The sequence below is a fragment of the Capsicum annuum genome, unplaced genomic scaffold, assembly GCF_002878395.1.
Source record: "Capsicum annuum cultivar UCD-10X-F1 unplaced genomic scaffold, UCD10Xv1.1 ctg5193, whole genome shotgun sequence".
NCBI lineage: Eukaryota > Viridiplantae > Streptophyta > Magnoliopsida > Solanales > Solanaceae > Capsicum > Capsicum annuum.
In genome coordinates, this window is record NW_025859915.1 from 146,271 (window position 1) to 174,138 (window position 27,868).

The window sequence follows — 27,868 nt, forward strand, 5'->3', positions numbered from 1 at the left end:
ACGCCCGAACTCTGGGCCCACCCCCAAAACCGTGGGCTATAGCACACCGATTGGGCCCAAAAAAATCCCGTTCGTGTTGTTTCGCCCGTTTGTCCAACCAAATGGCCCCAAAAAATTAAAAGGACTATACAGGGATGATCCACAACCACCCTGGAATGCCCCGATCAATTTTTGGCCCATATCACGCCTGTACCCCGGGCCCATCCCCAATTCTATGGGCTATAGTACACTGATTTGGCCCGAAAATGACCCACTCTTACTGTTTCGCCCTTTTGACCACCCAAATGGCCACGAAAAATTAAACGAAATACACTGGGATAATTCCCAACCTCCCTGACATGCCTCGGTCTATTTTCAGCCCATATCATGCTCGGAAGCCGGGCTCACCCGCAAAACTTTGTGCCATCGCACATCGAATTGGCTTAAAAATGCCCCGTTCTCGCCGCTTTGCCCGTTTATCCATGCAAATGGTCAGGAAAAATTAAATGAACCATACTGGGATGATCCCCAACTTACCTGGCACGCCCTGGTCAATTTTTGACCCACAGCACACCCCCACCCCGAGCCCACCCCTAAAATCGTAGGCTATAGCACATTGATTTGGCGCCTAAATGCCCCGTTCGCATCGTTTCACCCATTTGTCCACCCAAATAGCCACAATAAATTAAACGGACCATACTGAGATGATCCCCAACCTCCCTGGCAAGCCCAAGTCAATTTTCAGCCCATAGCATGCCCGAAAACCGGGCAAGCCCCCGAAATAGTAAGCTATTGCACACCGATTTGTCTCGATAATGTCCCGTTTGTGCCGCTTGGTCCGTTTATCCACCCAAATGGACACAAAAAATTAAACGGACCATACTGGAATGATTCCCAACCTCCCTGGTATGCCTCAGTCAATTTTTGGCCCCCAGCAAACCTAGACCCCGGGCCCACCCCTGATATCATGGGATATATCACACCGATTTGGACCAAAAATGCGCTGTTCTTGCCGTTTTGCCAGTTTGTCCACCCAAATGGCCATGAAAAATTAAACGGACAACATTGGGACGATCCCCAAACTCCCTAACATGTCACGGTGGATTTTCAACCCACAGCACTCCCAGACCCTAGGCCCACCCTCAAAACCATGAGCTATAGCATACCGATTTGGCCCAAAAATGCCCCATTCACGCCGTTTCTCCCGTTTATCCACCGAAATTGCCACAAAAAATTAAACAGATGAAACCGAGATGATCCCCAACCTCCCTGGCACGCCCCTGTTGATTTTTGGCCCACAGTACCCTCGGACCCCGGTCCCACCCCCAAAACCGTGGGCTATAGCATACCAATTTGGCACGAAAATGCGCCATTCGCACTTTTTCGCCCGTTTTTCCATACAAATGGCCATGAAAAATTAAAAGAAGCATATTAGAATGATTCCCAAACTTCCTGCATGCTACAGTTGATTTTTTGCCCCCAGCACGCCCAGACCCTTAGCCCAGCCCCAAAACCATGGGATATAGCACAGCGATTTGGCTGAAAATGCCCTGTTCGCATTATTTTTCCTGTTTGTATACCTAAATGGCCACGAAAATTTAAAAGGACCACACTGGGCCGATCCCGAACTTCCCTGGCATACCCCGATCAACTTTTGGCCCACTTCACTCCCGAACCCCTAGCCCACCCACGATACCATGGGCTATAGCACATTGATTTGGCCAAAAAAAGTGTCGTTCATGCCGTTTCTCCTGTTTATCCACCTAAATAGCCACTAAAAATTAAACAGACCATATTGGGATGATCCTGAACCTCCCTGGCACATCTCGATTGATTTTTTCCATACAACACGCTTGGACCCCGAGCTCACCCCCGAAATCGTGGGCTATAGCACACCGATTTTGCTCGAAACCACCCCATTCGCACCGTTTTGCCCATTTGTCCACCCAAATGGCCACAAAAAATTAAACGGACCATACTGGGATGATCCCCAACCTCCCTGGCATGCCCGGGTCGATTTTTGGCCTACAGCACACCCGGACCAGGGCCCACACTCTAAATCGTAGGCTATAGCACACCGATTTGGTCTGAAAATGCCAAGTTCCCGGCGATTCATTGGTTTACCCACCAAATGGTAACAAAAAATTAAATGAACCACACTGCAATGATCCCCAACCTTCCTGGCACTCCTCGATCAATTTTTGGCCCACAACACGCCCGTGCCCTAGGCCCACCCCCAAAACTATGGGCTATAGCAGACCGATTTGGCCTAAAAATTAACCGTTCACATCGCTTCACCCGTTTGTCTAATCAAATAGCCATGAAAAATTAAACAGGCCACACTAGGAAGATCCCCAACCTCCCTGGCATGCCCCGATTAATTTTTATCCCCCAGCACACCTGGACCCTGGCCAACCAACTAAACCATGGGCTAATAGCACACCGATTTGGGCCAAAAACACCCGGTTTGCTCCGTTTCACCCGTTTGTCGACCCGAATGGCCACAAAAAATTAAATAAACCATATTGGAACGATCCCCAACCTCCCTGGTATGCCCCGATTGATTTTTGGCCCACAGCACACTCGAGCCTCGGTCCCACCCTAGAAACCGTGGGCTATAGCACACCGATTTAGCCCGAAAATGCTTCGTTTATGATATTTCGCCCGTTAGTCCACCCAAATGGACACAACAAATTAAATGGACTATTCTAGGACAATCTCCAACCTCCCTGGCATGCCCCATTGATTTTTGACGCACAGCACGCCCGAATCTCGGGCCCAACCCTGAAACCGTGGGCTATAGTACACCGATTCAGCCCAAAAAATGCCCCATTCGTGCTGTTTCGCCCGTTTGTCCACCCAAATGGCCACGAAAAATTAAACGGACCACACTAGTATGATTCACAACCTACCTGGCATGCCTTGATCGATTTTTGGCCCACAGCACTCTCGAACCCCGAGCCCACCCCCAAATCCATGTGCTATAGCACACCGATTTGGCCTAAAACTACCTCATTGACGCCGTTTCGCCCGTTTGTCCACCCAAATAGCCAAGGAAAATTAAATTGACCACACTAGGAGGATCCCCGACCTCTCTGTCATATACCAATCAATTTTTGGCACACAGCACGCCCAGACCCTGGGCTCACCCCTAAAATCGTGGGCTACAACACATCGACCTGGCCAAAAAATTCTCTGTTCGCGCTGTATTGCCAATTTGTCAACCCAAATGGTCACGAAAAATTAAACGAACCTTACTGAGATGATCCCCAACCTCCTTAGCATACCTCGGTTGATTTTTGGACAACAGAACGCTTGGACCCCGGGCCCACCCACAAAATCGTGAGTTATAGCATATCAATTTGGCCTGAAAATATCCTATTCGCGTCAATTCGTCCGTTTGTCCACCCAAAAGGCCATGAAAAATTAAACGGACCATACTAGGATGATCCCAACGTCCCTGGCATGCCCCGATTGATTTTTGGCACAGAACACGCCCCGACCCTGGGTTCACCCCTAAAATTGTGGGATACAGCACACAGATTTGGCCCAAAAATACCCCGTTCACGCCGTTTTACTTGTTTGTCCACCCAAATGGCCACGAAAAATGAAACGGACCACACAAGGACGATTCCTAACCTCCCTAGCACACCCTGGTTGATTTTTATCCCACAGCAACCCCGGACCCAGGTCCACCCCCAAAATTGTGGTTTATAGCTCACTGATTTAGCCTAAAATGCTCCATTCACGCTGTTTTGCCCATTTGTCCACCCAAATGACCACGAAAAATTAAACAGACCATACTGGGTCGATCCTCAGCCTCCTTGGAAGGCCCCGATTGATTTTTGGTTCACACCAAGCCCGAACCCCGAGCCCACCCCTGAAACCGTGGGCTATAGCACACCTATATGGCCAAAAATGCCCTGTTTATGCTGTTACACTCGTTTGTCAAATCAAATAGCCACAAAAAACTAAATAGACCACACTGAGATGATCCCAAACCTCCCTGGGATGCCCTGATCATTTTTGGCACAAAAAATACTCCGAACCCTTGGCCCACCTGTGAAACCGTGGGCTATAGCCCACCGATTTTGCCCGAAAAGCCTCGTTCGCGTTGTTTCGGAAGGTTTTCCACCTAAATGGCCACGAAAAATTAAACGGACCATACTGGGATGATCTCCAACCTCCCTGGCATGCCCCGGTTGATTTTTGGCCCACAACAAACCCGAACCCCAGGCCCACCCTCAAAACCATAAGCTATAGTACACCGATTTGGCATGAAAATGCCCCATTCGTGCCATTTTGATCGTTTGTCGACCCAAATGGCCATGAAAAATTAAACGGACCTCACAGGGATGATCCCCAATCTCCCTGGGATACCTCGGTTGATTTTCATCCCACAGCACGCCTGGATACCTGGCCCACCTCTGAAACCGTGGGCTATAGCACACCGATTTGGGCCAAAAAAGCCCAGTTTGTGTTGTTCCGCCCGATAGTCGACCCAAATGGCCATAAAATAATAAATGGATAATACTATGATGATCCCCAATCTCCCTGGCATGCCCCAATTGGTTTTCAGCCAACAACACTGTAACGCCCTAAATCCTATTAAGGCGGACTGGCACCCGTTGCCGGTAAGGCTCGGGAGAACCAACCTGTAGCGATACATTACCTATGAACATTATAAGTTACTTTCATACTAAACATGCCCTCAAAAGATAAATAGGACTAGCAAGCCAAAAGATATTATATGACTAGGCCGTTGGAGCCACAATGTCTACGGTACGATACATGACCATACTATACTTTACGTAGTCTACAAAGCCTCTAGACAAGAAACGTTATCTTATAAGGGTCGGGACAGGCCCCGCCTCATGATAAGATACTATACAATGCAAAAAGATATGATAAGACTCAAAGCCCCGAAGCAACCTGGAGCTCAGTGACTGCGGTTGATATCCTGTACTCTTACTAGGGAGGTTTATTAGCTTCTGTACCTGCAGCATGGAATGCAGGTCCCCCAAGAGGGACGTCAGTACGAAATAATGTACTGAATATGTAAGGCAACATGTACTATATATGAGATAAAAACTCAAATGAAACCATGTACTGCTTTAGGGTAAAAGACCACCTTTATGAATATTGTGGAGTCATGTATCTTATAACAATTATGTTACTTTACTCTTATTACTTGAATAATCTGTGCACAGCATGTAATACAAATGACCAGCTGATCAGTGGTAATTCTATATCAGGATCGACCCATGCTAGGCTTTCCTTTCACCCCTGGGATACCCCCTGTAATACTGGGATTGACCCATGCTAGGTGATTCTTTCACCCCTGGGATACCATTCAACAGAAGCAACTGTATACATATATCTTCTTATTACTTTTGAGATGAATCTTTGGTGGTCGTAACATTTGAGCTATAAGACTATAAGCATGACAAATGACAAGTATGTCTCCATGTAACATCATATCATAATGAAAAGAGTGGGTTGTACAATTAGTGAAACATGTAGGACATAAACAACGTATGCACTTTATTTAGCTAAAAAGAAGACTCATATGTCATGGTACCCAATGTATGTATGCAGCAGTGACAATGCTCGAATCTGGACACACAAGTACATGTTAAAGAGTGGAGTGGTTATGTCAAAGTTTGTAAAGATCTCTATGTGCCAATGAAGACTTTGGATTCCATGCCAAATAATAAGAGATCGAATAGCCTTACATACCTCGACGTATCAACTTGTTTTTACGTCGAAATGACTTCTTTTCTTCCAACTATTTATCTACAATATCATGTTTTAAAGCTAGTATTAGCAGCTAATCAATGCATCTGGACAGCCCAATCTCACAAGACACAACACTTTGGCAACAAACGTATAACCATCAACTCAATGGTGTTATTCCGACTTTCTCAATTCTAACTGTATTCAACCAGCATATATTATCATATACATGATGTATACAGCCTATATTAGTTCTATAACATGCTGGCAACAGTCCATAACTACAACACATAACCATTTTACAAAACGCTCAACTAAGAAGCACAACATCTCGTCGTCTCCCTACATTTCGTCGTTAACAATTCATACTTGTCCCAACTTTGAACCAGATGCTCCCAACATATATATACATCAAATAAACCTTAACATAGTCACAAAATAGCTCAAAACGTAGGGGAAACGTGAAACAACATCCCCCTCAACAAAACAGTCCAATACCAGTTTGGAAGCACATAAGATCATATAAGGATACTTGTTTCCAAAGAACTAGAAAAACAGTCCAGCTACCTTGGCAACCATATACACACTATAACATGTTAATAACCTCAACTTTACATCATATTAAAGTGAAAAATCAGGGTAAAAATCATTCCAAAGCCAAGAAAACCAAACAACAACTTTCAGGACACAAGCTGTCCAGAAATTCCTGCACAGTGAACCAGCCAACTTATCTTGTTTTCCATGGAAAATTCATATCAATTATATGGTTATTTTTACATACCTTAACTCCCAAGGTGTAGGTCTAATTCAAGAACTCAAAAAGTATCCTTTGGTTGCCTTCCAAGGTGAAGAAATACCAAGAGAAACTTAGAGAGAAATTCTGAAATTTTTTGGTCTTTTCTTTGGTTAACCTAGAGCTCGGTTTTGGTCCCTTTTTAAGGAGACTTTAGACCGACTTTCTCCTAATATTTGTAGCTGATTAACTCAAGTTGGTCAATGACTAATTTTCCCCTTTCACTTGGGCCTTTTGGATCTCTAAATCAATGGGCTTTAGTGGCCCATTTCCTTACTCTTTCTTGCACTTTGTTTGGGCTCAATTTTGTTAGTAGTGAATGAATGTGGTTGGGCCTATTATATAAAAATCTTGGGCTGAACATCTTGGCCCAATATAATGTTAAACCATTGTATTTAATAGCCTCCCTAACTTGGGCTTCGTTTGTCACAAGACTTGGAAAGTTTCGGCGTTAAGCCTTGTCTTCGTTCCCCTTTCTTTTTACTAACGTCTAGACTTCAAGTGAGTTCACTTATGAATGAATTCTTCTCCCTCATGTATATATAATTTTTAAGCTAAGCACACAGGTGACTCACCTGCTAGCTCGCTAAGTTCCATAAGCATGTCAATGTTTTTTTTTTTTTTCCGTTTAAGGCCACAGTCTCTAAATAGACTTCCATATAGTGCCCCAATCTAACACTTGAACACTTGAAAAATTTTGGTAGTAATTAAATCAAGTCGTATGTCATTTTATGTGAACATTACTAGTATATGTAAAATGTGGGGTGTTACATCCACACCCGACCACGGTCCACCCCCATAACCGTGGGCTATAGCACATCAAGTTGGCCCTAAAACGCCCCGTTCGCGCCGTTTCGCCCTTTTGTCCACCCAAATGGCCACAAAAAATTAAATGGACCACACTAGGATAATCCCCGACATCCGTGGCAAGCCCTGGTCGATTTTCGGCAAACAGCACACCCGGGCCCATCCCTAAAACCGTGGGCTATAGCATACCAATTTAGCCCAAAATGCCCCGTTCACGCTGTTTCACCCATTTGTCTACCCAAATTTTCATGAAAAATTAAATAGACCACACTAGGACGAACTCCAAACTCCCTGTCATGCCCCGGTCAATTTTTAGCCTACAGCATGCCCGAACCCTAGGCCACGCCCAAAATCGAGGGCTATAGCACACTGATTTGGCCTGAAAATGCACCATTCATGCTGTTTTGGCCATTAATCCACCTAAATGGCCACAAAATATTAAACGGACCACACTGGAACGATCTCCAACCTCCCTGGCATGCCTCGATCAATTTTTCACCCATAGCGCGCTCTGACCCTGGGCCCACCGCCAAAACCGTGGGTTATAGCACACCGATTTGGCTAAAAAATGCCTCATTTGCATTATTTCGCCCGTTTGTCCACCCAAGTTGCCACGAAAAATTAAAGCAACCATACTGGGATAATCCCCAACCTCCCTGGAATGCCTCTATTGATTTTTTTCCCACAGCACACCTGGACCCCAGGTACACCCCCAAAACCGTAGGATATAGCACACCAATTTGGCCTAAACAAGCCCTGTTCGCTTTGTTTTGCCCGTTTGTCCACCCAAATGGCCACTAAAAATTAAATGGACCACACTGGGATGATCTCCAACCTCCATGGCTCGCCTCGATCGTTTTTCAGTGCACAGCACTCCCGAACCCTGGGCCTACCCCTAAAAGGGCTATAGCACACCTATTTTGCTAAAAAATGCCCCGTTCGTGCCGTTTCACCCATTTGTTTACCCAAATGGGCACTAAAAGTTAAACGGGCCATACTGGGATGATCCAAAACTTCCCTGACATGCCCCGATCAATTTTTGGCCCACAACACGCCGTGAACCCCTGACCTATCCCCGAAACCATGGGCTATAGCACACCAATTTGGACTGAAAATGCACCATTCACGCCGTTCCGCCCGTTTGTCCACCCAAGTGGCCACGATAAATTAAACGGACCATACTGGGACGATCCCCAACCTCCCTGGCATGATCTGATTTATTTTTGATCCACAGCACGCCCGGGCCCCAGGACCACCCCTAAAACCGTGGGCTATTGGACATCGATTTGTCATGAAAACGCCTTGTTTGCGTTGCTTCGCCCATTTATCTACCCAAATGGCCACGAAAAATTAAACTCACCACACTGCAATGATTCCCAACCTCCTTGGCATGCCTTGGTTGATTTTTAGCCCACAGCACACTTGGACCCTGGACCCACCCCTAAAACCGTGAGCTATAGAACATTGATTTGGCCCGAAAATGCCCTATTCATGTTGTTTTGCCCGTTTGTCCACCCAAATGGAAATAAAAAATTAAACGGACCATACAAGGATAATCCCCAACCTCCCTGGCATGCCCTAGTTGATTTTTGGCCCATAGCATGCCTATACCCCGGGCCAACCCTCAAAACCGTCGTCTGTAGCACACCGATTTGGCCCAAAAATGCCCCATTCGCACCGTTTAGCCCGTTTGTCCAACCAAATGGCCATATAAATTTAAACAGATCACACTGGGATGATTGTCAACCTCCCTGACATGCCCCGGTCGATTTTCAGCCCACAGTACGCCCGAAACCCAAGCCCACCCTTGAAACTGTGGGCCGTAGAAAACCGATTTGTATCAAAAATGCCTCGTTTGCGCCATTTTTCCTGTTTGTCCACCCAAATATCCAAAAAAATTAAACGAACCACACTGGGACGATTTCGAACCTCCCTAGCACGCTCCGGTCAATTTTTGGCCGACAGCATTCCCTGACCCTAGGCCCACCCCCAAAATTGTGGGCTATAGCACACCGATTAGGCCTGAAAAATGCCATGTTCACACCGTTTGTCCACGCAAATGGGCACAAAAAATTAAACGGACCACACAAGGATAATCCCCAAACTCCCTGGCATGCCTCGATCGATTTTTGGCCCACAGCATGCCCGAACCTCGGGCCCACCCCTGAAACCATGGGGTATAGCACACCTATTTGGTCTGAAAATGCCCCATTCATGCCGTTTCGCCCGTTTGTCCACCCAAATGGCCACGAAAAATTCAACAAACCATATTGGGACGATCTTCGACGTACTTGGCACGCCCCATAGGAGTTTTGGCATATAGCACGCCCGGACCCCAGGCCCACCCACAAAACCATGGGCTATAGCACACCGATTTGGCCCCAAAATGTCCCGTTCGCGCCGTTTTGCCATTTTACCCACCTAAATGGCCATGAAAAATTAAAGAAACCACACAGGGATTATCCCCTACTACCCAGGCATGCCCCAATCAATTTTTAGCCCACAACACGCCCGAACCCTGGGCCCATCCCTAAAATCGTGGGTTATACCACACCGATTTAGATCGAATATGTCTCGTTCGCACTGTTTTTCATGTTTGCACACCCAAATAGCCACGAAAAATTAAAAGAACCATATAGGGACGATCCCCAACCTATCTGGCATGCCCCAATCAATTTACGACCTACTGCACGCCCGAACCCCGAGACCACCCTCAAAATCGTGGGCTATAGCACACCGATTTAGCCCGAAAATGCCCTGTTTCGCCCATTCATCCACCCAAATGGCCACAAAAAATTAAATGGACCATACTGCGATGATCCCCAACCTCCCTAGTACGTCCTGATCGATTTTTGGCCCACAGCACGCTTTGACCCCAAGCCCACCCCTGAAACCATGGGCTATAGCACACCGATTTTGCCTAAAAATGCCCCGTTCACGCCGTTTCGCCCGTTTGTGCACCCAAATGGCCACAAAAAATTAAAAGGACCACACTGGGATGATCCCCAATCTCCCTAGCATGCCTCGATCAATTTTTGGCCCACAGCACGCCCGGACCCAGGCCCACCCAAAAAAACCGTGGGCTATAGCATACCTATTTGGCCCAAAAATGCCCCATTCATGCTATTTCGCACGTTTGTCCACCCAAATGGCCACAAAAAATGAAACGAACCACACTAGAATGATCCTAAACCTAACTGGCATATCCTAGTTAATTTTTGGCCCACAACAAGCACCGAAACCCGGGCCCATCCCCGAAACCGTTGGCTATAGCACACCGATTTAGTTTGAAAATGACCTGTTCCCAATGTTTCACCCGTTTGTCCACCCAAATGGCCACAAATAATTAAATGGACCACCCTAGGATGATCCCTAACCTCTCTGGTATGACCCTATCAGTTTTTGGTCCACAGCACACTTGGACCATAGGCCCACCCCCAAAGCCGTGGGCTATAGCACACCGATTTGGCCTGAAAATGCCCCATTCATGCTGTTTCGTCTGTTTGCCCACCCAAATGGTTACGAAAATTAAACAGACCATACTGGGAAAATCCCCAATATCCCTGGCATGCTTTTGTTGATTTTTGGCCCATAAAATGCTCGAACCCTAGGCCCACACCCAAAATTGTGGGCTATAGCACACCAATTAGGATTGTAAATGCCCTGTTCGTATCATTTCACTCGTTTATCTACCCAAATGGCCACAATAAATTAAACAATCCATACAGTGATGATCCCCAACCTTCCTGGCATGCCTTGGTCAATTTTTGGCCCACAACACACCTTTACGCCGGGACCAGCACTGAGACCGTCAGCTATAGCACGCCGGTTTGGCCCGAAAATACTCTGTTCGTGCCGTTTTAACTTATTTGTACATCCAAATGCCCACAAAAAATTAAACAGACCACACTGGGATAATTCCCAACCTCCCTAACATGCCCTAGTGGATTTTCAGCCTCCAGCACGCCCGGACCCCGAGCCCACCCATGAAACTGTGGGCTATAGTACACCGATTTAGACCAAAAGTACCCAGTTCGTGCTGTTTTGCCCGTTTCTCCACCCAAATAGCCAAGAAAAAATAAACGGAACACACTGCGCAATCCCCAACCTCCCTGGCATGCCTCGGTGGATTTTTGGCTGACAGCATTCCCCGTCTCTGGGCCCACCCCCAAAATCGTAGGCTATAGCATACCTATTTGGAACGATAATGCCCCGTTCACGACACTTCGCCCGTTTGTCCACCCAAATGGACAGAAAAAATTAAACGGACCACACTGGGATGATCCCTAACCTCCCTAGCATACCCCGATCGATTTTGGGCCCACAACAAATCTGGAGCCCAGGCCCACCCTCGAAACCATGGGCTATAGTACACCGATTTCGCACAAAAATGCTCCGTTCACGCCATTTCGCCTGTTTGTCCACCCAAATGGCAACAAAAAATTAAACGGACCATACTGGGATGATCCCCAATCTCCTTGGCATGCGCCGATCAATTTTTGGCCAACAGCACTCCCTGACCCCAAGCCCACCCCAAAACCGTGTGCTATAGCACACCAATTTGGCTCGAAAATGCCCCATTTGCGTACATTCGCCCATTTGTCAACCCAAATGGCCACAAAAAGTTAAACAGACCACACTGGGATGATTCTCAACTGCCCTGGCATACCTCGGTCAATTTTCATCCAACAGCACGCCCGGACCCTGGGCCCAACCTCAAAACCGTAGGCTATAGCAGATCGATTTGCCCTAAAAATGCCTGTTTGCGCTGTTTTGCTTGTTTGTCCACCCAAATGGCTACAAAATATTAAATGGACCATACTGGGATGATCCTCAAACTCCCTGGTATGCCCCGATCAATTTTCAGCCAACAGCACGCCCTGACCCTGAGCCCACCTCCAAAACCGTGTGCTATAGCACACCGATTTGACCCAAAAATGCCCCGTTTGCGCCCATTCGCCAGTTTGTCCACCAAAATGGCCATGAAAAATTAAACGGACCACACTAGGACAATCCACAACCTTCCTAGCATGCCTCGGTTGATTTTTGACCCACAGCACGACCCGACCTCTGGCCCACCTCCAAAACCGTGGGCTATAGCACATCGATTTGGCTTGAAAATGCCCCGTTTACGCTATTTCGCCCGTTAGTCAACCTAAATGGTCACGAAAAATTAAACGGATCACACTAAGAAGATCCCAAACCTTCCTGGCAAGCTCCAAAAAATTTTTGGTCCACAGTACGCCCTAACCACGGGCTAACCCCCAAAATTATGGGCTATATTACACCGATATAGCCTAAAAATGACCCATTCGCGCCGTTTTGCCCGTTTGTCCATCCAAATGACCACAAAAAATTAATTGGACTACACTGGGACGATCCCCAACTTCCCTAGAATGCCCCGGTCGATTTTTAGCTAACAGCACGCCCGGACCCCGAGTCCACCCCTAGAACCGTGGGCTATAGCACACTGATTAGGCTCGAAAATGACACATTTGCACCGTTTTGCCCATTTGTCCACCCAAATGGCCATGAAAAATTAAATAGACCATACTGGGATGATCCCAAACCTCCCTGGCATGCCCCGATTAGTTTTTGGTGGACAGCACGCCCACACCCCATTCCCACTCCCAAAACCGTGGGTGATTGCACACCGATTTGGCCCAAAAATGCCTCGTTTGCGCCGTTTTGCCAGTTTGTCCATTCAAATGGCCACGAAAAATTAAACGGACCACACTAGGATGATCCCTAACCTCCCTGGAATGCCCCAGTCAATTTTTGGCCCATAGCACGCCTGAATCTTGGGACCACCCCCTAAACCGTGGGCTATAGCACATCGATTTGGCCAGAAAATGCCATGTTTGGACTGTTTTTGCCCGTTTGTCCAGCCAAATGGCCACGAAAAACTAAACGGACCACACTGGGATGATTCTCAACCCCCTGGCATGCCCCGATCAATTTTTGTCAAAAATTACGCCCGGACCCTAGGCCCACCCCCAAAATCGTAGGCTATAGCACACCGATTTACCCCAAAAATGCCTGTTCGCGATGTTTCGCCTGTTTGTCTACCTAAATGGCCACAAAATATTAAATGGACCATACTGGGATGATCTCTAAACTCCCTGTCATACCCCGACTAATTTTCGACAACCAGCACGCCCTAACCCTAGGCCCACCTCCAAACTCGTGTGCTACAGCACACCAATTTGGCCCAAAAATGCCCTGTTTGCGCCAATTCGCCCTTTTCTCCACCTAAATGGCCACGAAAAGTTAAACGGACCACAATGGGATAATCCCCTACCTCCTTAGAACACCCCGATTGATTTTTAGCACACAATACGACCCAAACCCTGTCCCACCACGAAAACCGTGGGTTATAGCATACCGATTGGGCCGGAACATGCCTCGTTTCGCCCGTTTGACTCAAATGGCCATGAGGAATAAAATGGACCACACTGAGATAATCCCCAATCTCCCTGGCAAACCCCAATCAATTTTTAGGAAACCACAGGCCCGGACCACCGGTCCACCCCCAAAACTGTGGGCTATAGCACACCGATTTGGCCCGAAAATGCACTGTTTGGGCTATTTCACCTGTTTTTCACCCCAAATGGCCACGAAAAATTAAACGGACCACACTGAGAAGATCCCAAACCTCCCTGGCAAGCTCCAATTAATTTTTGGCCTACAGAAGTCCCGAACTATGGGCCAACCCCCAAAATTGTGGGCTATATTACACCGATATAGCCTAAAAAAGCCCCGTTCGTGCCGTTTCGCCCGTTTGTCCATCCGAATGGTCACAAAAATTAAATGCACTATACTGGGATGATCCCCAACCTCCATGGAATGCCCCGGTCAATTTTCGACTAACAGCACACTCGGACCCCGATCCCACCCCCAGAACTGTGGGCTATAGCACACCGATTAGGCCCAAAAATGTCGCAGTTGCATCGTTTACCCATTTGTCCACACAAATAGCCATGAAAAATTAAACAGGCCATACTGGGATGATCCTAAACCTCCCTGCAATACTCCAATAAGTTTTTGGGGTACAGCACGCCCGGACCCCGTGCCAATTCCCAAAACCGTTGGCTATTGCAACCGATTTGGCTCAAAAATGCCCCATTTGTGTCGTTTCGCCCGTTTGTCCATGCAAATGGCCACAAAAAATTAAACGGACCATACTGGGATGATCCCCAACCTTCCTGGCATACCCCAATCAATTTTTGTCCCATAGAACACCCAAACCCTGGGACCACCCCCAAACCGTGGGCTATAGCACATCGATTTGGCCAGAAAATGCCCTGTTCGTGCTGTTTCACCCGTTTGTCCACCAAAATGGCCACAAAAAATTAAACGAACCACACTGGGATAATCCCAACCTCCCTGGTATATATTTCGATTAATTTTTGGCCCACAGCATGCCCGGACCCCAGGCCCAACCCCGAAACCGGGGGCTATGGCACACAGATTTTTCTCTAAAATGCCCCGTTTGCACTTTTTTGCCCGTTTGTCCACCCAAATAGCCATGAAAAATTAAGCGGACTACACTGGGATAGTTCTCAACCTCCCTGGCATAACCCAGTTGATTTTTAACCCACAACACGCCCGAACCCCAAGCCCACCCTCGAAAACAAGGGCTATAGCACACCGATTTGGCTTGAAATTGCCCCGTCGCGCCGTTTTGCTCGTTTGTCCACACAAATGGCCACGAAAATTTAAAAAGACTACACTGGGATGATCCTCAATCTCCTCGGCATGCCCGAGTTGATTTTTGGCCCACGGCACACCTGAACCCCTGGCCCACCCCCAAAATAGTAGGCAATAGCACGCCAATTTAGCCCAAAACTACCCCGTTCGCGCCGTTTTACCTGTTTGTCCACCCAAATGGCAATGAAAAATTAAACGGACCATACTGAAATAATCCCCAATCTCCTTGGCACACCCCTTTCAATTTTCAGCTGACAGCATGCCTGGACCCTGGGATCACCCCCAAAACTGTGGGCTATATCTCACCAATTTAGCCCGAAAATGCCCCATTAGCACCGTTTCGCTCGTTTGTCCTCCTAAATGGCCACAAAAAATTAAAAGGACCATACTGAGACGATCCCCAACTTCCCAGGCACACCCCTATTGATTTTTGGCCCACAGCAAGCCCGGACCCCGGGCCCAACCCCAACACGGTGTGCTATGGCACACCGATTTTGCCCTAAAATGCCCAATTTGTGCTATTTCGCCCATTTGTCCACCCAAATAGCCACGAAAAACTAAACGGACCACACTGGGACAGTCCCCAACCTCCCTGGCATGACCAAGCTAATTTTTAGCCGATAACGCGTCCGAACCCCAAGCCCACCCTCGAAATCGTGGGCTATTGCACACCGATTTGGCCTAAAAATACCCCGTTCGTCCCGTTTCACCCATTTGTCAACCCAAATGGCCACAGAAAATTAAACGAACTACACTGAGACAATCGTCGTGCTTTTTGGCATGCCTCGGTCAATTTTTGGCCCACAGCACTCCCGGCTCCCGGGCTATTGCACACCGATTTGGCCCAAAAATGCCCTATTAGCGTTGTTTCGCCCGTTTGTCCACTGAAACAGCCACGAAAAATTAAACGAACCACACTAGGATGATCCCTAACCTCCCTGGAATGCCCCAATGGATTTTCAGCCTATAGCACAGCCGAAACCCAGGCCCACCCCGAAACTGTGGGCTATAGCACACCTGTTTGACCAGAAAATTCCCCGTTCACGTCGTTATGCCCCATTCATATTTTTCGCCCGTTTGTCATACCAAATGGCCATGAAAAATTAAACGGACCACACTGAGATGATCCCTTACCTCCCTTGCAAGCCCAGGTCAATTTTTGGCCTAAAGCATGCTCACACCACTGTTCCACCCCTAAAACCGTGGGCTGTAGCACACTGATATGGCCTAAAAATGCCCCGTTTCTCACAGTTTTGCCTGTTTGTCCACCTAAATGGGCACAAAAAATTAAATTGACCACATTGGGACGATCCCAACCTCCCTGGAATGCCCCGGTCGATTTTCATCCAACAGCACGCCTGGACCCCGAGCCCAACCCCAGAACCATGGGCTATAGCATACTAATTTGGCCTGAAAATGCCCCATTCGCACTATTTCACCCTTTTGTCCACCCAAATGGCCATGAAAAATTAAACGAACCATACTGGGATGATCCCAAACCTCCCTGGCATGCCCCGGTTGATTTTTTGTACACAGAACGCCCGAACCCTTTTCTCACTCCCAAAACCGTAGGCTATAACACACCGATTTGGCACGAAAATGCCTCATTTGCTCCGTTTCGCCCGTTTGTCCACGTAAATAGCCATAGAATATTAAACGGAATATACTGGGATTATCCCCAACCTCCCTGGCATGCACCAGTTAATTTTTGGCTGACAGCACGCTCGAAACTCAGGACCACCCCCAAAACCGTGGGCTATAGCACATCGATTTGGCCCAAAAATTCCCCGTTCGCGTCGTTTCGCTTGTTTGTCCATTAAAATGGCCATAAAAAATTAAAAGGACCACACTGGGACAATCCCTAACTTCGCAGGTACACCCTTGTTGATTTTTGGCCCACAGCACGCCCGGATTTAGGGCCGACCCCCAAAACCGTGGGCTATATAGCACCCGATTTAGCCTGACAATGCCTCATTCGCGCTGTTTCGTCAGTTTATTCACCCAAATGGAAATGAAAAATTAAACGGACTACACTGGGACGACCTCCAACCTGCCTGGCAAGTCCCGATCAATTTTTAACACACAACACATCCAGACGCTGGGCAATCCCTCGAAACCTCGGGCTATAGTACACCGATTTGGCCCAAAAATGCCCCGTTCACGCCCTTTTGCATGTTCGTCAACCTAAATAGTCACGTAAAATTAAATGAACCACAATGGGATGATCCCCAACCTCCCTGGCATGCCCCAATCAATTTTTGGCCCACAGCACAGACGGACCTCAAGCCCACCCCCGAAACCGTGGGCTAGAGCACACAGATTTGGCCAAAAAATGCCCCGTTCGCTCCGTTTCGCCCGTTTATCCACCTTAATAGCCACGAAAAATAAAACGGACCACAGTGGGATGATAACCAACCTCTCTGGCATGCGCCAATTGATCTTCGGCTCATAACACATTTGGACCCGGGCCCACCCCCATTACCGTGGGCTATAGCACTCTTATTTGGCCCAAAAATGCCCCGTTTGCGCTGTTTGGCCCGTTTGTACACTCAAATGGCCACAAAAAAATTAAACGGACCACACTGGGATGATGCCAAACTTCCCTGGCGTGCCCCGGTTAATTTTTTGCCCACAACATGCCCCAAACCCAGGGCCCATCCCTAAAACCGTGGGCTGTAGCATACCAATTTAGACCGAAAATGGCCCGTTCGCGCCGTTTCGCTCGTTTGTCCACCCAAATGGCATATATAAATTAAACAGACCACTCTGGGATAATCCCCAACCTCCCTGGTATGACTCGATAAATTTTTAGCCCACAACACGCTATGACCCTGGGCTCACGACTAAAAACGTGGGTTATAGCACAATGATTTGGCTCAAAAATGCTTCATTTGCATCGTTTCGCCCGTTTGTCCACTCAACTAGCCACAAAAAATTAAACCAACCACACTGGGATGATCCCCAACCTCCCTGGCATGCCTCTATTGATTTTTGGCCTACAGCACACCTGGACCCCAGGTACACCCCCAAAACCGTAGGCTATAGCGCACCAATTTGGCCTAAAAAGGCCCCGTTCGCTCCATTTTGCTCGTTTGTCCACCCAAATGGCCACTAAAAATTAAACGGACCATACTGGGATGACCTCCAACCTCCCTGGCTCGGCCCAATCATTTTTCGGTGCACAACATCCCCGAACCCTTGGCCTACCCCCAAAACCATGGGCTACAGCACACCTATTTTGCTCAAAAATGCCCCGTTCGCGTTGTTTCGCCCGTTTTTTCACCCAAATAGGCACTAAAATTAAATGGATCACACTGGGATGATCCAAAACTTCCCTGACATGCCCCAGCCAATTTTTGGCCCACAACACGCCCCGAACCCCTAGCCCATCCCCAAAACCGTGGGCTATAGCACACCGATTTGGCCTGAAAATGCCCCGTTCGTGCCGCTTCGCCCGTTTGTCCACCCAAATGGCCACGATAAATTAAACGGACTACACTGGGATGATCCCCAACCTCCTTGGCACGATCCGATTGATTTTTGACCCACAACACACCCGGACCCCAGGCCCACCCCCAAAACCGTGGGCTATTGCCCATCGATTTTTCATGAAAAAGCCTTGTTTGCGCTGCTTCGCCCATTTATCTACCCAAATGGCCACAAAAAATTAAACTGACCACACTGCGATAATCCCCAAATTCTCTGGCATACCTCGGTCGATTTTCGGCCCACAGTACGCTCGGACCCTGGGCTTACCCCCAAAACCGTGGGCTATAGAACATTGATTTGGCTTTAAAATGCCCTATTCGTGTCGTTTTGCCCATTTGTCCTCCCAAATGGAAATAAAAAAACTATACGAACCATACAAGGATAATCCCCAACCTCCCTGGCATGCCCTAGTCGATTTTTGGCCCATAGCTCGCCTATACCCCGGGCCAACCCTCAAAACTGTCGGTTGTAGCACACCGATTTGGCCCAAAAATGCCATATTCGCACCGTTTAGCCCGTTTGTCCAACCAAATGGCCACAAAAAAAAATAAACGGATCGCACTGGGAAGATTTCCAACCTCTCTGACATGCCCCAGTCGATTTTAAGCCCACAGTACACCCGAAACCGAGCCCACCCTTAAAACTATGGGCTATAGCAAACCGATTTGTATCGAAAATGCCCCGTTCACACTATTTTTCCCGTTTGTCCACCAAAATATCCACAAAAAATTAAATGAACCACACTGACACGATTCTGAACCTCCCTGGCACGCCTCGATCAATTTTTTGCCTATAGTATTCCCCGACCCTAGGCCCACCCTCAAAATTGTGGCCTAAAAAATGCCCCGTTCGCATCGTTTGTCCACCCAAATGGCCACGAAAAATTAAACGGACCACACAAGGATAATCCCTAACCTCCCTGACATGCCCCGATCAATTTTCAGCCCACAGCACGCCCGAACCCCGGACCCACCCCTAAAACCATGGGCTATAGCAGACCTATTTGGCCCGAAAAATGCCCCATTCATGCCGTTTCGCTCGTTTGTCCACCCAAATAGCCATGAAAAATTAAACAAACCATACTGGGATGATCTTCGACGTACTTGGCATGCCCCATAGGATTTTTGGCCGATAGCACGCTCGGACCCCGGGCCCACCCACAAAACCGTGGGCTATAGCACACTGATTTGGCCTAAAAATGTCCCGTTTGTGCCGTTTTGCCAGTTTGCCCACCCAAATGGCCATTAAAAATTAAAAAGACCACGCAGGGACGATCCCTAACTACCCAGGCATACCTCGATCAATTTTTGGCCCACAACATGCCCGAACCCTAGGCCCACCCCCAAAATTGTGGGTTATAGCACACTAATTTAGACCGAAAATGTCTTGTTCGTGCTGTTTTTCAATTTTGCACACCCAAATAGCCACGGAAAATTAAAGGGACCATACACGGATGATCCCCAACCTCTCTGGCGTGCCCCAATCAATTTACGACCTACTGCACGCCCGAACCCCGGGCCCACCCTCAAAATCGTGGGCTATAGCACACCGATTTGGCCTGAAAATACCCTATTTCGCCCGTTCGTCCACCCAAATAGCCACAAAAAATTAAATGGACCATACTGGGATGATCCCCAACCTCCCTGGTATGCCCCGATCTATTTTTGGCCCACAGCATACCCGGACCCCGAGGCCACCCCAGAAACCGTGGGCTATAGCACACCAATTTTGCCTAAAAATACCCCGCTTACGCAGTTTTGCCCATTTGGTCACCCAAATGGCCACTAAAAATTAAACGAACCATACTGGGATGATCCTCAATCTCCCTAGCATGCCTCAATTGATTTTCAACCCACAGCACGCCTGGAGCCCGGGCCCACCCAAAAAACCGTGGGCTATACCACACCTATTTGGCCCGAAAATGCTCCGTTCATGCTATTTCACACGTTTGTCCACCCAGATGGCCACAAAAAATGAAACAAACCACACTAGGATGATCCCAAACCTCCCTAGCATGCCCCAGTCGAATTTTGGCCTACAACAAGCACCGAACCCTGGGCCCATCCCTAAAAACGTTGGCTACAGCGCACCGATTTGGTTTGAGAATACCCCATTCCCGATATTTCACCCGTCTGTCCACCCAAATGGCCACAAATAATTAAACGGACCACACTAGGATGATCCCCAACCTCCTTGGCATGGCCCTGTCAATTTTTGGCCCACAGCACGCCCGGACCATAGGCCCACCCCCAAAACCGTGGGCTATAACACACCGATTTGGCCTGAAAATGCCCCATTCACGCCGTTTCATCCTTTTGCCCACCCAAATGGCTACGAAAATTAAACGGACCATACTAGGATGATCCCCAATATCCCTGGCATGCCTTGGTTGATTTTTGGCCCATAAAATGCCTGAACCCTAAGCCCACACCCCAAAATTATAGGCTATAGCACACCAATTAGTCCCGTAAATGCCCTGTTCGTGTCGTTTCGCCCGTTTATCCACCCAAATGGCCACAATAAATTAAACTATCCATACAGGGATGATTCCCAACCTCCCTGGCATGCCCCGGTTAATTTTCGACCCACAACACACCTGTACCCCGGGACCACCACTGAGACAGTCGGCTATAGCACACCGGTTTGGCTAAAAAATACTCGGTTCATGCCATTTAGCTCATTTGTACACCCAAATGACCAGAAAATGCCACGTTCGCGTCGTTATGCCCCGTTCACATTTTTTCGCCCGTTTGTCAACCCAAATGGTCACAAAAAATTAAACGGACCATACTGAGATAATCCCTTACCTCCCTTGCAAGCCCAGGTCAATTTTTGGCCCACAGCACGCTTGGACCACTATTCCAACCCTGAAACCGTGGGCTGTAGCACACCGATATGTCCTGAAAAAGGCCCGTTTCGCGCAGTTTTGCCTGTTTGTCCACCTAACTGGGCACAAAAAATTAAATTGACCACATTGGGACGATCCAAACCTCGCTAGGATGCCCCAGTCGATTTTCATCCAATAGCACGCGTGGACCCCGAGCCCAACCCTAGAATCATGTGCTATAGCATACTAATTTGGCCTGAAAATGCCCCATTCGTGCAGTTTCACCCGTTTGTCCACCCAAATAGCCATGAAAGATTAAACGAACCATGCTGGGATGATCCTAAACCTCCCTAGCATACCCCGGTTGATTTTTGGTACACAGAATGCCCGTACCCCGTTCTCACTCCCAAAATCGCGGGCTATAGCACACCGATTTAGCACAAAAATGCCTCATTTGCACCGTTTCACCCGTTTGTCCACAGAAATAGCCATGGAATATTAAACGGAACATACTGGGATTATCCCCAACCTCCCTGGCATGCACCAGTTAATTTTTGGCCCACAGCACGCCAGAAACTCGGGACCACCCCCAAAACAGTAGGCTATAGCACATCGATTTGGCCCAAAAATTCCCCATTCGCGTCGTTTCGCCTGTTTGTCTATCCAAATGGCCATAAAAAATTAAAAGGACCACACTGGTACGATCCCCAACTTTGAGGCACACCCTTGTCGATTTTTGGCCCACAACACGCCCAGACTCAGGGCCAACCCCTGAAACCATAGGCTATAGCACCCGATTTAGCCTGACAATGCCTCGTTCGTGCTGTTTCGCCAGTTTGTCCACCCAAATGACAATGAAAAATTAAATGGACAACACTGGGACGACCTCCAACCTCTCTGGCAAGCCCCGATTGATTTTTAACACACAACACACCCAGACGCTGGGCACACCATCAAAACCTTGGGCTATAGCACACTGATTTGGCCCAAAAATGCCTCGTTCATGCCCTTTCGCATGTTCGTCCACCTAAATAGTCACGTAAAATTAAACGGACCACAATGGAATGATCCCCAACCTCCCTGGCATGCCCCAATCAATTTTCGGCCCACAACACACACGGACCTCAAGCCCACCCCAAAAACCGTGGGCTAGAGCACACAGATTTGGCCAAAAATGCCCCGTTCGCTCTGTTTCACCCGTTTAAACACCTTAATAGCCACGAAAAATTAAATGGACCACACTGGGACAATAACCAACCTCTCTGGCATGCGCCAATTGATCTTCAGCCCACAACACGTCTGGACCTTGGGCCCACCCCCATTACCGTGGGCTATAGCAATCTTATTTGGCCCAAAAATGCCCCGTTTGCGCTGTTTGGCCCGTTTGTACACTCAAATGGCCATAAAAAATTAAACGGACCAGACTGGGATGATGCCAAACTTCCCTGGCGTGCCCCGGTCAATTTTTTGCCCACTACATACCCCGAACCCGGGCCCCATCCCCAAAACCGTCGGCTATAGCACACCGATTTGGCCGAAAAATGGCCCGTTTGCGCCGTTTCGCCCGTTTGTCCACCCATTTTTCCGTGCAAATGGTCATAAAAAATTAAATAAAGTACACTGGGATGATCCCCAACCTCCCTGGCATGCCCCGGTCAATTTTTGGCCCACAGCACGCCCCAATCCCGGGTCCACCCCCAAAATCGTGGGCTATAGCATATCGATTTAGACCCTAAATGCCCCGTTCGCACCATTTCGCCCGTTTGTCCGCCAAAATAGCTAGAACAAAATTTAACGGATCACACTGGGACAATCCTCAACCTCCTTGGCAAGCCCCGGTCGATTTTCAGCCCACAACATACTCGGACCCCGGGCAAACCCCCGAAACCGTGAGCTATAGCACACCGATTTGGATCGATAATGCCCCGTTTGCACCGCTTCGCACGTTTATCCACCCAAATGGCCATAAAAAATTAAACGAACCACACTGTAATGATCCCCAACCTCCCTGGCATGCCTCAGTTAATTCTCGCCGTTTCGCCAGTTTGCCCACCCAAATGGCCATGAAAAATTAAACGGAACACATTGGGACGATCCCCAAACTCTCAAATATTTCCAAGTGGATTTTCAACCCACAGCACGCCCCGACCCAGGGCCCACCCTCAAAACCGTCGGCTATAGCACACCGATTTAGCCCAAAAATGCTCTGTTCGCGCCGTTTCTCCCATTTGTCCACCCAAATAGCCACAAAAAATTAAATAGACAAAAATGAGATGATCCCCAACCTCCCTGGCACGCCCCTATTGATTTTTGGCCCATAGCTCCCTTGTACCCCGGTCCCACCCCTAAAACCGTGGGCTATAGCATACCGATTTGGCACAAAAATGCACCGTTCGCGCTGTTTTGCTCGTTTTCCACATAAATGGCCACGAAAAATTTAAGAAAGAACATTAGGATGATTCGTAACCTTCTTGGCATGCCATGGTCGATTTTTCGACCACAGCGCACCTGGACCCCAAGCCCAACCCTAAAACCGTGGGATATAACACACCGATTTGGCCTGAAAATGCCCCATTTACGTTGTTTTTCCCATTTGTCCACCCAATTAGCCACGAAAATTTAAACGGACCACACTAGGATGATCCCTAACTTCCCAGGCACGCCCTGTCAACTTTTGGCCCTCTGCATGCCCGGACTCTGGGCCCATCCCAAAACTGTGGACTATTGCATACCGATTTAAACCAAAAATGCCCCGTTCATGCCATTTAGTCCTTTTGTCCACCCAAATGCGCACGAAAAATTAAAAGGACCATACAAGGACAACCCACAACCTCCCTAGTACATCTGGATCGAATTTTGGCCCACAGCAGTCTCGGACCCTAGGCCCACCCCTAAAAATCGTGGGCTATAGAACACCGATTTAGATCAAAAATGCACCGTTCGCGCCATTTCGCCCGTTTGTCCATAGAAATAGTCATGAAAAATTAAACAAACCACACTGGGATGATCCCCAACCTCCCTGGCATGCCCTGACTAATTTTTGGCCCACGGCACGCCCGGACCCTGGGACCACCCCTAAAATCGTGGGGTATCGCACCTTAATTTGGCCCGAAAACACCCGTTCGTGCTGTTTTGCCCGTTTGTCCACCCAAAGAGCCACGAAAATTCAAATTGACCACACTGGCATGATCCCCAACTTCCCTGGAAGACCCTGATTGATTTTTAGCACACAACACACCCAGATCCCAAGCCCACCCCCGAAACTCTAGGCTATAGCACACCGATTTGGCCCAAAAATGCCCTATTCGCACCGTTGTGCCAGTTTGTCCACCTAAATGGAAAAAAAATAAAGGAATCACACTGGAACGATCCCCAACATCCCTGGAAAGCCCTGATAGATTTTTGGACCCCAGTATACTCGGACCCCAGGCCCACTCCCGAAACACAAGGCTATAGCATATCGATTTGGCCCAAAAAGTCCTCGTTCGCACCGTTTCACCCGTTTGTCCACCTAAATGGCCCCTAAAAATTAAACGCACTACACTTAGATGATCCCCAACCTCCCTAGCACATCCCGGTCGATTGTCGGCCCACAGTACGCCCAGACCTCGGGCCCACCCCAAAACTGTGAGCTACAACACACCAATTTAGCCTGAAAACTCCGCATTCGCGTCGTTTTGCCTCTTTGTCCACCTAAATGTCCACAAAAAAGTAAATAGACCAAACTGGGACGATCCCCAACCTCCCTGGCATGCTCCGGCAAATTTTTGACCAACAACACGTCCTGAGCCCTAGCCCACCCCCAAAATGGTGGGCTATAGTATACTGATTTGGCCCAAAAATGCCCCGTTCGCGCCGTTTTACCCGTTTGTCCACCCAAATTGCCATGAAAAATTAAACAGACCACACTGGGATGTTTCCAAACCTCCATGGCATGCCTTGGTTGATTTTCAGTCGCACGCCCGAATCCCAGGTCCACCCTAAAAAAACTGGGCTTATAGCACACCGATTTGGCCCAAAAATGCCTCCTTCGCTTCGCTTCACCCGTTTGTCCACCCAAATGGCAAAAAAAAATAAAAGGACTACACTGGGATGATCCCAAATCTCCTTGGTATGCCTTGGTTAATTTTTGACTCACAGCACGCCCAGACCTCGGGCCCATCCCCAAAATCATGGGTTATAGCACACCGATTTGGCTCGAAAAGGTCCCGTTCATGCCGTTTCACCCATTTGTCCACCAAATGGCCATGAAAAATTAAACGGACCCCACTGGGATGATCCTCAACCCCACAGCATGCTGGACCCTAAGCCAACCCCCGAAACCAGAGGATATAGCATATCGATTTGGCCCGAAAATGTCTTATTTTTGCCATTTTGGCCGTTTGTCTGCTCAAATAGCATTGACAAATTAAACGGACCACACTGGGATGATCCTCAACCTCCCTAGCATACCTTGGTCTATTTTTATCCTACAGCACACTCGAACCCCGCGCCCACCCCCAAAACAGTGAGCTATAGCACATTAATTTAGCCTAAAAATGCCCTATTCGCGCCATTTTGCCCGTTTATCCACACAAATGGCCACGAAAAATGAAACAGACCACAATGGGACGATCCCTAACTTCCCAGACATAACCTTGTAGATTTTTGGACCACAGCACACCCGGACCCCAGGCCCACCCCCGAAACCGTGAGCTGTAGCACATAATTTGGCCGAAAATGCCCTATTCGTGGTGTTTCGCCCGTTTGTCCACCCAAATGGCCACGAAAAATCAAACGGACCACACTAGAATGATCCCCAACCTCCCTAGCTCGCTCCGAATGATTTTTGGCCCACTGCACATCTAGACTCCGGGCCCAAACATGAAACCGTGGGCTATAGCACACCAATTTGGCCTTAAAATGATCCGTTCATGTCGTTTTGCCCCGTTTGTCCACCCAAATGGCTATGAAAAATTAAACGGACTATACTCAGATGATCTCCAACCTTCCTGGCAAGTCCCGATTGATTTTTGTCCCACATCATGCCTAAATCCTGGACCCACCCCCAAAATCGAGGGATATAGCATACCGATTTTTCCTGAAAATGCCTCGTTCGTACCGTTTTGTCCGTTTGTTAAGCCAAATGGCCACAAAAAATTAAACGGACCATAATGGGACTGTCTCCAACCTCCCTGGCATAACCTGGTCGATTTTTAGACCAAAGAATACCCTAACCTCAGGGCCACCCCTAAAATCGTGGGCAATAGCACACCGATTTAGCATAAAAATGCCCCGTTCATGACGTTTTGCCTATTTGTTTTCCCAAATAGCCACGAAAAAATAAACGGACCATACTAGGACAATCCCCAACGTTCCTGGCAAGCCTCGATTGATTTTTGACCTACAGCACACCGGGATGCCAAGCCCACCCCTGAAACCGTGGGCTATAGCACATCGAGATGCCAGGCCCACCCCTCATTCACGTTATTTCACCTGTTTGTCCACCCAAAGGGCCACAAAAAATTAAAAGGACCATATTGGAATGATCTTGAACATCCCTGGTATGGGCCGATTGATTTTTAGCCCCCAACAATCCCATACCCCAGGCCCACCCCTGAAACTGTAGGCTATAGCACACCGATTTAACCCGAAAACACCCATTTGCACCGTTTCGCTCGTTTGTCCACCCAAATAGCCCCAAAAAATTAAACGAACCAAACTAGGATGATTCTTAACATCCTTGGAACGCTTCAATCAATTTTCAATTGATAAAACGCTTGGATCCCGGGCCCATCCCCAAAACTGTAGGATATAGCACATAGATTTGGCCCAAAAATGCCCCGTTCGTGCTGTTTCGCCCGTTTGTCCACCCAAATAGCCATAAAAAATTAAACGAACCACACTGTGATGATCCCCAACATCCCTGGCATGCCCCGATTAATTTTTGGACCACAACACACCCGAACCTCGGGTCTACCCCTGAAACCGTGGGCCATAACAAACCGATTTGAACCGAAAACTCCCCGTTCATGCCGTTTTGCCCGTTTGTCCACCCATATGGCCTTAAAAAATTAAACGAATCATACTGGGATAATCCCCAACCTCCTTGGCATACCCCGGTCTATTATTAGCCTACAACACACCTGGACCCCGGGCCCACCCCCAAAATCGTGGGCTATAGCACACTGATTTGGCCCAAAATTGCCCCGTTCACACTGTTTTGCCCGTTTGTCCACCGAAATGGCCACAAAAATTTAAACGGACCATACTAGGATGATTCCCAACCTTCCTGGCACACCTCAGTCAATTTTTGGCATACAGCACGCCCAGACCTCGAGCCCACCCTCAAAACTGTAGACTATTGCACATTGATTTGGCCCGAAAATGCCCCGTTCGCGCCGTTTTACCCGTTTGTCCACCGAAATAGCCATGAAAAATTAAACAAACCATACCAGGTTGATCCCCAACATCCCTGGCATACATCGATTAATTTTTAGCCCTCAGCAAGGTCGGACTCCAGGCCCACCCCTAAAATCGTGGGCTAT